Raw genomic sequence first — 11194 nt, forward strand, 5'->3', positions numbered from 1 at the left:
TTTTTTGATCCTAGTAAGTAAATAATGTAGCAGGGCTGGGAGTTAAAATATCATATCTCAGTCTTTTTATGGCATTTGATATCTACATTTATGAATGTGTAGCTTAAAAAGCTTTTTTTTTTTCAATCAACCATAAGTTTATTTTATTTTGTAACTATAATATAATTTAATAGACTATGTAGATAAATAGTAACTATGTTTTTGTAACTGCACACAATAGAAGACATTCTGAAGAATTGACTTTTCATGATCAAAAAAGAAAAAAACAAGACATTTTCCAAAATATGTTTTTAAATTGTCTTTCTGACCCTGTTCTCCTGGACACATTTGATGCATGGCAGGAATCACATAGACTCTTGGGTTTAAATACATTGTTACTTACAAACACTCCTCTTGATGGAAATCCTAATATCCCAAGTGCCATCCCAAAACTATACAAAGCTGGATTTAGAAAGGAATTAAAACAATTGGTGATCTTTATGTAAATGGCATATTTGCTACCTTCCTTCAGCTATCTGAATTATTTAACTTGCCTAAGGATAACCTTTTTAAGTACTTACAAATAAGACATTGGGCAAGACGTCACTCATTGGAGTCAATCCCTATCTGAAAAATCCCAGACTGCTCGATATCAGACATACCTCTAAAAAGGCCTAACATCTTCTACTGTATATACAGATTTCTTATTAACAATCTTCAGGCATACCAAAGATTTTCAACAAAGTATAAATGGGAATCAGATCTGGAGTGTTCTTTGGATGCTAATGATTGGTGTACTCTTCTAGAAAAGTCACAAACAGTATAGGTATCCACCAAACACAGACAAATTCAATTTAACATCTTACATAGAACATATTACACCCCCTATAGACTAAACAAACTTAATGGTGTGATCTCTGCTATGTGTCAAAGAAGTCAAATGTCTACTGAGACTCTTCTTCATATGCTCTGGAGTTGTCCAGCCTTAGAGACATTCTGGAAGTATGTCATGGCAACAATTTCTGAAATATCAAAAGAATCATATTGATCTGGATCCTAAAATTTGGAAAACTAGGTGAAATCTGTTCACTTAGCATGACCTATCATGAAGGCTATTTTATTTTGCTTGCAAGCACTGCAGCTAAAAAAAAATGCATACTTAAAAACTGAAAATCCACGAACCCCCCAGAGTAAAAACATCAGATTAATGAGCTTTTATCTTATGGTACCCCTGAGATAATACTTTATTCTGTTCCCCACAGACTTTCACTATATTTGGGCTCCTTTTCTTAATGCACTATCTTTGATTGACCAGTTTGTATTTTAATTGTTTTGTGTATTTTCCATTCTCTTATTTTCTTGATTCATCTCTGGACATTATTGTAATTCTATTTAACGTTGTGAGAAATGTTTTGACAAACATTTGAGAAAATTATACCATATGTGGGTGGGTGGGGCTGTGTTCAGTATATTTTTATTTATAGATATAGACAAAAAAAAGAAAATTGATGAATGTACCTCAGACAGACGTTCTGCTGTGTAACGTAAAGAAAACACTCAGACAATAAAATCGCAAAGGAGACCATTTCTAGGGTTCATACACCACTTTCTGTCAGTGATTTCATTATCTTTTTCATTCTCTCCCAGCTTCTGTTATACACTGTATTCTTACACTTCTGTGAAAAACACAAGCAGTTTTCTTTTTGTCTGGCCATTTTGTGCAATCTCTCCCACTTGTTTCCATTGTTTCCAGCCCAATTTCCCTCTTTTATCCTCCCACTCCTTTTCCATCCATCACCTACTCTCATTATTTGCTCAGAAAGTGTATGGAGAAACGTAAAAGCAGAGACATGGCAAACAGAAGGTCCCCGGAGAGCAGCGCTTGTTCTGCAACAAATATTCTGAGATCATTACCTTTGAGCCAGCTGCTCCACCAATTTGAAGTCAACGGTGGCTGGGAAGAGGACAAGGTGCTTTGAAAACTGCGCTTTCCAACTAATTACAAGGTGTTTTCTGAAAATCCTCCCAAGTGGAACTGTCTGTCATCCATGCATTTCACTGCCTCCTACCAGCTCTTTTAAATCTACCGCAAGTATTTCTGTCCCTTTCAACACATGTGCTTTTCTAATCCTGTTTTCTATTAAACTTACTGACGTTTCCTCTCATGTTCTGGTGAACACCAGATGGTGCAAGTTGGCAAATCTGACCGTATGAAAACAGACAAATTTAATAATACAACACTTAGAAATTCAAAACAACATTCACACCACTATATGAGAACCCCAAAACCACTGTCTAAAAACAACATGAAATATTCAATACAACTAGGGCACGATTTCCACTGACATCTCAGAATGACACTCTAGGAACACCTGGGAACAGCATGCCAAGCTGTTTTCTATTGTGATATAGTGAAATATGGCTGGCAGAGAGGCATTCAACATCTGGCCAAGCAGAACCTGAGCAGCGTTGGCTGGACTTTGGGCAGACTCTCAAAGGAACAAATGCTTTAGGTTCAGGCACACGTTCAAACATTTCAACCAGAAATATTTAAATGAAAGAAAAAAAAAACATTCTCACAACAACCAACAACACTATGTATTCATAAAACAGAAAGTGCTGTGTAAAAAATCGTTCAGCCAGTGTTCAGATCAAATATGCTGTCACAAAGGAATAGAGTCACAAAGTCCCTAACTGTCTTCCTACTGAATTTCAGTGGAAGGCATTAAATGCAGCATTTAGTTTGTCAGTTTATGTTTGGGCTGTTCTGCATAGTTGGCACAATTTATACTATCCTAGGCAAAATGTGCTAGAAAAATGAGGACTAATATATATATATATATATATATATATATATATATATATATATATATATATATATATATATATATATATATATATATATATATATATATATATACTTTTATTCAGCAACAGAGCATTACATTGATCAAATGTGACATTGACAAAGAAATGTTTCCTCAGCACCAAATCTACATATGAGAAAGATTTCTAATGGATCATGTGATGTGATTTTTCATTTTATTTTTGATTTACTGCAATATATAAAACATTTATATAAATATCAAAATCATTAATTAAATTATTTTTGATCAAATAAATGCAGCCTTGTTGAGCACTTATCAACATCAAACATTTGAACGGTAATGTGTTTGTTTGTTGTGTGTGTGTTTGAACAGATTCATTTAGTATCCATTATCATGTGACTTGATGCTTGTGGCCATCCACAGCCTATGTATTATTAAGAAAATGGTACGATTACATGTGTACTTGCACAATTCCCCAATAAACCATCTCGGAGCAGCTGTCTTATTTAATAATCTATTAGAGGTTATAACAGCAGAGCTGAAACCAGATAAATTCTCAAAGGCCACACATGCAGGCATCAAATGGAGCAGCTTGGCCAGCCTCATCATGATGTATTAGCTCCTTCCAGACACCCTGTGGAAAAAACAGGTTTCCTCTCTCCACACACACACACACAAACACACAAGCCTATAACTCACCACAGAGTAAAAAATTACCCAGCCTCTACACACCACATTATGTGCCCTCCTCCATTTTCTCTATGATTAAAAAGTTAAGTGGATGGATTTTTGATTCAGTTATTTATCAACATGCAGGATCTGAAGCTTTAATGGAATATACTGTTTACTATTTACATCATGCAGTTTCCTAAAGACCCGATTGATTTAACTGTAGATGTTCAATGAAAACAAAGCATGCCTTTTAGAATCCAATTTTTAACATCCACCTTGTTCCTTTTGGTTTCATAATATTGTCAGGGCCACGGATTTGATTTTCTTTGGCTTTAGCTTAATTCTGCACAGCCAGTCTCTGCTTCCCTCTGCATTTATCCTTTTCTAACAAAGATGATTTAAGCCAAAATGTGAACCTAGGATTTTATTTTCATTTTTAATCTGCATAATTGGTGTCCTAATTCAGAGGCTGCCAAACCACATTAAATACAGTTTTTTTTTTTTTCTTGTTAAAATACTTTCATGCATTAAAATCTAAAGAGATAATCTGACTCTCCATGCGTCTGAAGCTGAGATCACGACAAATCATCTCAACAGCAGCTTTTCAAATCACTGTCACTGTAAATGCTATGGTGAATCAGGTCAAGCCGGGACTGTGCACTGTACAAAAGAAAACTGTCAATTGATCAGATTCAAATGTCATGTACATTCAACACAAACACTATGCTCAGTGACTCTCAATTGAAAGCTCCTTTAATCAATAGCAATGAAGCACATTGTTTTTATTGAGTTAAACCTTGCTGTAAAGCTTGGCTGCATTTTTGGGCCTACAGAGGTGATTTATGATGGTTACTTAACATGAAAATAAAATAAAAATAATTATCAGCAAATATAGTATTTGAATGTCATTTTTAAAATCAATTAAAATGTGTAATTTCAAACAGTACCATAGAAATTCACATAAGGCATAAATGTCAGTCATAGATGCAAAACATTATCTTCAAAATGAGCTAACATGCATTTTGAGACAAATTGTGACAGCATACCGAACAAGTGAATGGTGAGAGCCAAAGGCACACAGACACAGATCACAGATCATGTACTCATACACTATCTGAAATCTCTCTGATTGAGAGCCAACCTCCCAGACTAACTTACTAATACATGTGAATACTCTATATACATAGACCATAAAGAAAATACATTGGATCTTACCATTCCATATGCAATCATCTCCAATTACTATTGAGCTATAAAGGTTCTAACATTACCTGCCAAAACTAAATGAGCTGCATATTGCTCAAAAGATACGAATCCGTAAGACTTCCAGTAGGCAAATAAAATAGATTAATCTTGATGTGAAGAATAATCCAATCATTCTGTCTAGAGTAGACTAATGAAAATGCCACTCAAACAGACGCAAATTCACAGCTGACAAAATGCATCTACTTATCTCATCAAAAGTGAATAAAACTCAACATTTGTTACCTTTATAAATTTATTAAACTGTATTAAATAAAACAATTTACAATGACATGGCATCATAAGACAATGATCTTAGGGTCTTTAATCAAAAAACACCTACAGGACTCATACTGTAATGGCAACTGGAAACTGTTATGTTTTGCTAAAGACCCTTAAGTATTTTTGCATTGATGCAAGAATCTCCAATCTACAGAGAACAGTGTTTGCATGTGTGGACATTTCTTGTGAGAGGAAATGGTTGTTTTGACCTTGTTATCTTAAATGCAAATAACTAAAAGCAGAACCAAAAAGAAACGACTGTTGTGTCATCCCCATTTCAGTTCAGCTCTAAAACCCAACATGCTTGCAACCACAACCATGCAACTTTGCACAACATCAGCAGTTTGTGTGTTCTTCCTTCCCAGTGGCCTGTCAGGCTGTTTTACTCGATTTCATTTGCAATCTAAGCATATCTGCATGAGAACTCATTAATAGAAACATTAATTTTAATTAAATGTTGTGCGAGTAAGCAGTGACTATTATGATTGGCTAACATAAATGAATAGTAAAAAAAAAAAAAAATACCTCAGCTATTGCAAAAGTGTCACTGATAGTATTGGCTTTACTTATGAATTGTGATGTCGATGCTGTCAGATCTAATACAGTGGCCACTGTGTCATCTTTCAAAAAAGGTTTATTTGCAAACCCTCCAACAAAGCTGCATTCAAATACCACAAACTGCAATGTGTGGAGTACATCAGAATTTCAGCGGGCATCTGTCTACTGTCTGTATCCAGTGTGGACAGAAAGCTTGATTTGACTGCTATTTTATTTTGACTTTTAATAACGCAAATATATGCATACCTTCAAGACAAGTCTAAAAATTAGCTTTTTTTGGAATTCAAAAATTATGCAAAAACATGTGACCTAGTTTATTAATATGGCCAATTAAGGTTCACTAAATCACAAACCTTTCATTTTACAGTTCTTCTAAATGTCAGTCATGCATTTATTGCACAATAAAAATTAAGAAACAACGGAGATGTTATAAGAGAAAGGAGACTAATAAATTAAATAAATTAAATAAATCAAATAATTTCATATTTTAAACTGCCAGAGGTTACAGCAATTTATGTTAGATGCAGCCCTATCACTTTTCTATGTTAAATTTGAATACAAAGCTAGTAAATACTGGCCAAAGTCCCATCTCTGGAAAATTTGAGGACGACCTTTATCTACATCTTAATGCATATGCAAACAGACAGAGAAGCAAACCCTATAATTTATGTCACCCTGACCCTTCCCTTACCAGCCCATGGCCAAGCTCACAATAGGAGTCTGTGGCAATGAGGAGGTGCATACAGTAAGTGCTGCTGGCAGAGTGTAAAGATAAGCACCTGATGCTTATTGCACTGTGACACCACTGCCAAAACCCCTCAATCTCTGCACCAGTTCTGGCTCAGTGGTAGAAGGTGCCGTGAGTTGACAATATAGAGGTTTATTCTGTATTCTAGAAAATATTTCCGACAATGGACCGAAGTAATACAATTTATGGTTTTCATTAGCCAAAGTGAACAAACAATCAGGGAGATTGATGACAACTGCCATGTGCTGAGGTCTAATAGATTAGGTACTGTGTAGGTTCTGCACCAACAATTATACATGAGAAATCATAGCACACAGTACAAACTACAAGAAAAGACCTTGGGTATCGTCTTAAAAAAGTAACACACTCAAATTCACCAAATGGGTTACACACAGACCCCATAACACATAGGCACATGCTCACAACACACATTCAGTTGAGTGTGACAGCAATCCCCCACACTCAAACATAAAAATACACACATTCCTGCAAACCAAGCAGTGTATGTGTTATTCGGGTATGAAATTCGTAAGGCAAACCATTAATCCTGTGTCACTGAGTGTCCATCTGTTCAAGATCTGATTGATTGTCCATGAGATAATGGCAGCAACATGCTTGTCTCAACAGGGCAAGTAATTATGAGGAAAGCCTCAGAATAGGAGAAAAGCCAAGTAGCATTAGGAGGGCAAACTGAATCACATATGATCTGTGTTATATACACTCTTACTAAAGTTACTAAATTAAAGTTGCAAAGGTTGCGATGATTAGGAACTAGAAATTATGTGCAATATTATTAAGTAGACTCCAGACTGTCATGTGACGTGAGCGGTGATAACTATATGGAAATGTAATTATTTCATCTGGATTAACTGCTAAAGGAACTTTATGTTTATATATTATTTTAGCTGGTTGAAGAAACTACAATGAGAACCCATAACAGCTCCTTGTGGAACACCATATTGTAATGACTGAGCCGACGAGACCAAGTGCAAGCTTTTATTTACAGACATGATCAAAAACACAGGCAGGATTGAATCCTAGACACTAAGACAAGACAAGACTAAGAGAAATAACACAGAAAGACTTTCGGATCACTAGGAGAAGGATATACACAGAACAATACTCAGCAGTGTGTGAGAGGGAAGTCCAATGCTTATAAAGCATGTCTGATGATTGTGCTGTGTGTGTGTGTGTGTGTGTGTGTGTGTGTGTGTGTGTGTGTGTGTGTGTGTGATTGTTATCAGGTGAATGTGATTGGTTTAATGGAGCATGGGAAATGTAGTCCATGGTGTAATGTGTAGTGTGAGAGTCTGTGTTGTGGTTGATGGACTCTCTTGGTGAATAATCATAAGTTAAATGACTGGATCAGTACACATATAGAGATGCCATGATAAGAATCTATCGGACTTGTTTGCCATTTCTGCATCAATTCGGTTTGAGAAATGACCCTAGCACTGCTGAACTGAAGGGCATTTTTAATATGTTTGGGTAGCAGATAAGTTAATATTTTGTGTGTCAGCAATACAGATCTTATAAGTTGTCAAAATCAGAAGTATATGGACAATACATGATGCAGATAATGTGTGACAAATGTGACAGTATGGAAGGGGGAAAGGAGAATTATTCAAGACACAAACAGTATAATATGGTCATATTAGAAAAACCACACACCGATTTACTACAAAGAAAACAAAGATGGAAATAGTATGTGGTTATGCAGTGATAGATGGGGGTATTTCCCAGGGCTCACTGTCTTGGCAGCTGACAGCACTTTACTTTTGCTGTTGTTGGCTGAGCAGTGATGACTTTAAACAAACAAGACAGGGTTTAACAAATGCTTACTTCTTTCTACTATCATAATTTTATTGCAAGGTTAATTGCACTGACTGTAAACCAACATTTTGCATGGATAAGTAAGAGAGTACAACTGGATACTGAATGTAGGCAACAGATTGAATAACTAAATCGGACAGATATAAATTTATAGTGCATCAGATCAATTACTGAGGGAATAAATACAGTAGAATTAGACAAATCTGTATGAAAGGAGTGATTCCTCCCATAACAGTCATTTACCTATTCAAGCATGTAATTTTTAATGGTTGTGTTCTGTTCAAATCCATTTACATATAGGAAACTTCTGTTAGACTACAATGTGTCCTTTCACTTTAATTGGCAATAAAGCCATCATAATAAACCATAATCAGACTGACGATGTTGAAATAAAAATAGCTCATTTTCTTTTTATAATGGTTCGTCGTGAACAAGATCAGCATGGCTGTGATGCAGCCACATATAATCAGTCATGCTGATATTCAGTAAAACACAGTTGCAAGTGCGATATTGCTTTAGTATAACAGTTCAGGACCCACTTTATATTAAGTGGCCTTAACTACTTTGTGGTTACATTTTAATTATTAATTTGGTACAATGCACTTATTGTTTACATACATATGTTTACATTGTACTTATATTTGAAAAATATCTGCACATAATTACATCTGTAATTAATGTCTGTAATTACATGTATAATTACACGTTGACCCATCCCTTACACCTTAACACACCCTTAAACTTACCCATACCACCAAATCTGTCCCTAATCTTACCTGTTTCCCACCTCAATAGCAGCAAAAAAAAAAAAAAAAGTTGTATTAACGTAAAGGTGTAGGCCTGTGGACCTCTAATGTAATGTTACTTGTGCTTAGTCAGTGTTAAGATTTTTTTTTTTTAATGCCAATATGGCAGGATTACTCCAGGTCTTTATCACTTTATTAAAATTAAACCAAACAAAATGACAAGTTTACTTTTACAAGCCACCACGTATTTGCAAACTTGCAGTGAGACATTTAAGCTTGAAGTTTAAAGCTTACACAGGAATGTCATGCCCACAAAGAGTCCTGTGTTTTCTAATGTTTGATTCACTAAAGTCTGCATTCATTGCATCCTTGATATCAAGAACACATTAAGGTAGCCTACATGCATTCTCTATACCATGGATCCTCAAATCTAGACCTCGAGATTCACTTTCCTGCTGAGTTTAACTCTAACCCTAATCAAACAAACCTGGGCATGTAAGTCAATGCCAATCAATGTTTTAGGGATCATTAGAAAATCACAAGCAGATTACTTTTATAAGGGTTTGAGCTAAATTCCGTAGCGCATTTAACCTCCAGGCCAAGATTGGAGGAACCCTGCTCTATACTTTTGTTCTTTAATATATGAATTCGACAATTGATGACGTTGTAGAATGAAGCACAAAACTGCATAATAAGACTGCAGAATAAGAAACAAACTTAAAGCCAGTCGCTTTTCAACTTTCAACCTACAGTAGGCTATGGACCGGAACCACAGATTTCCCATCTCTCTCTGCAACCATTCGACCCTAATTCCACTCCAGGTTTTTCACGTCCCACGCACGAGCGAAAAAGAAAGCGTGTTCGTGGAATGAAAAAAAAACCCCGCTCCTTGCAGCAGACAAAACCAACAACTCGGTTTCCGTTCACATGAGAAAATACCAAATTTACAGATGAATTAATTTGAAATATTTCCTTCATATAGCCCATATCTTGTGGTTATTTTAATTCCCCGTGTCATCGCTGCATTTACATTCTTTTAATTAACTATTGTGATTGCGAATGAACAATTGCTTACAAAAGACTTCATTGTAAATGCTGCTGTACAAACGGAGACGGAGTAATAGAAAAAAAAAAAAACAGTAGGCCTACTCAAAAACTACCCATATCGTTCATAGTACTTTTTCTTAATGGTCACGGTTGTAAATAAAACCCGCTGTCATGCGCGTTGGTATCAAATCTAAAAGAGCAACTTAATCAGACATCACTGAACAGCCCCTCAGCATCCCAACTGAGAATCCGGAGATGCAAACACACTCTCACGTACCAAAACTGAACACTCAAATATCAAAAACAACGGCAACAGTGTAAACAATAAAACAAAAGCTGGAACAAGTATCTGAGAATCACATTCTCACCTCAAATACGGATCCACTTTCTTGCACGTGGGAGACAAAAGAGGCACAAAAGGACGTTTTAAACTCGTGATCAAGAACACGAGTGTTGTGCCGTTGTGTTTTCCTGTTTGTGCGTATAACCCATGAGGCGGACTAGCCGTCAAGGAAGAAGGAGCAGCATCTTCTGTCCCGGTATGGAAACCCGCTCCGCTCCTGTCCTTCAACACTGCTGCTCTCAGACTGTCTGAACTGGTATACGGAGTCCGTGCAGAAACGAGCTCTCCGACCCACCTAAAAGATGCTGGGATTCGGTTTCGCTCTCGCTCTGGCTAGACGCAAGCGATTTCCACGCGCACCAGGCTCGCACTTCCCCTCTCAAGGCTGAGCGTTCAATGTGACTGTCAAAGCAGAGGAGGATCTCCGATACAAGAGCGCTTATGAACACTGAGACGTGGGATGCGTGTGATTAAGTCACTGGATGGGAGGATGAATGCTCAATTTATTGCATTTATTTTATGTTCCGTCTCCAGGCATTGGTTCAAAAAGAACATTTGTCCATACCTGCACGAGTCATTTAGACTGATCAAAGCCATGGTGGAAATTGGGGCAAGTTGTCACCTTTTTTTTTTTAACAACAGTGACTTTTTTTAAGGATGGGTTGTTGTTTGAAACTAAAAATGTTGGCCTACAATTTTTATTTAATTATTATATTATATTATATTATATTATATTATATTATATTATATTATATTATATTATATTATATTATATTGTATTATATTATATTATATTATATTATATTGTGACAACTCCCCATCCAAAAAATACTTGTCATGAGAACATGGTTCAGATTTCTGGTTAACAATCTACTTTAGTTATACAGTAGACTTTACATGAATGTGTGCCAGTGTG

The 11194-nt window shown here is 36.0% G+C and overlaps 1 protein-coding gene across 1 annotated transcript in view; it reads right to left on the bottom strand.

Annotated features, from left to right (window-relative positions):
- Positions 1-10754, bottom strand: part of LOC128015614 (cAMP-specific 3',5'-cyclic phosphodiesterase 4B) — a 133329-nt gene extending 122575 nt beyond the window's left edge. Inside the window, exon 1 of the mRNA XM_052599611.1 lies at positions 10304-10754. The gene's annotated coding sequence lies outside the window, so the exon portion shown is untranslated. The remainder of the gene's footprint in view (positions 1-10303) is intronic.
- Positions 10755-11194: the final 440 nt, after the last annotated feature.

The sequence above is a fragment of the Carassius gibelio genome, chromosome A6, assembly GCF_023724105.1.
Source record: "Carassius gibelio isolate Cgi1373 ecotype wild population from Czech Republic chromosome A6, carGib1.2-hapl.c, whole genome shotgun sequence".
Taxonomy (NCBI): domain Eukaryota; kingdom Metazoa; phylum Chordata; class Actinopteri; order Cypriniformes; family Cyprinidae; genus Carassius; species Carassius gibelio.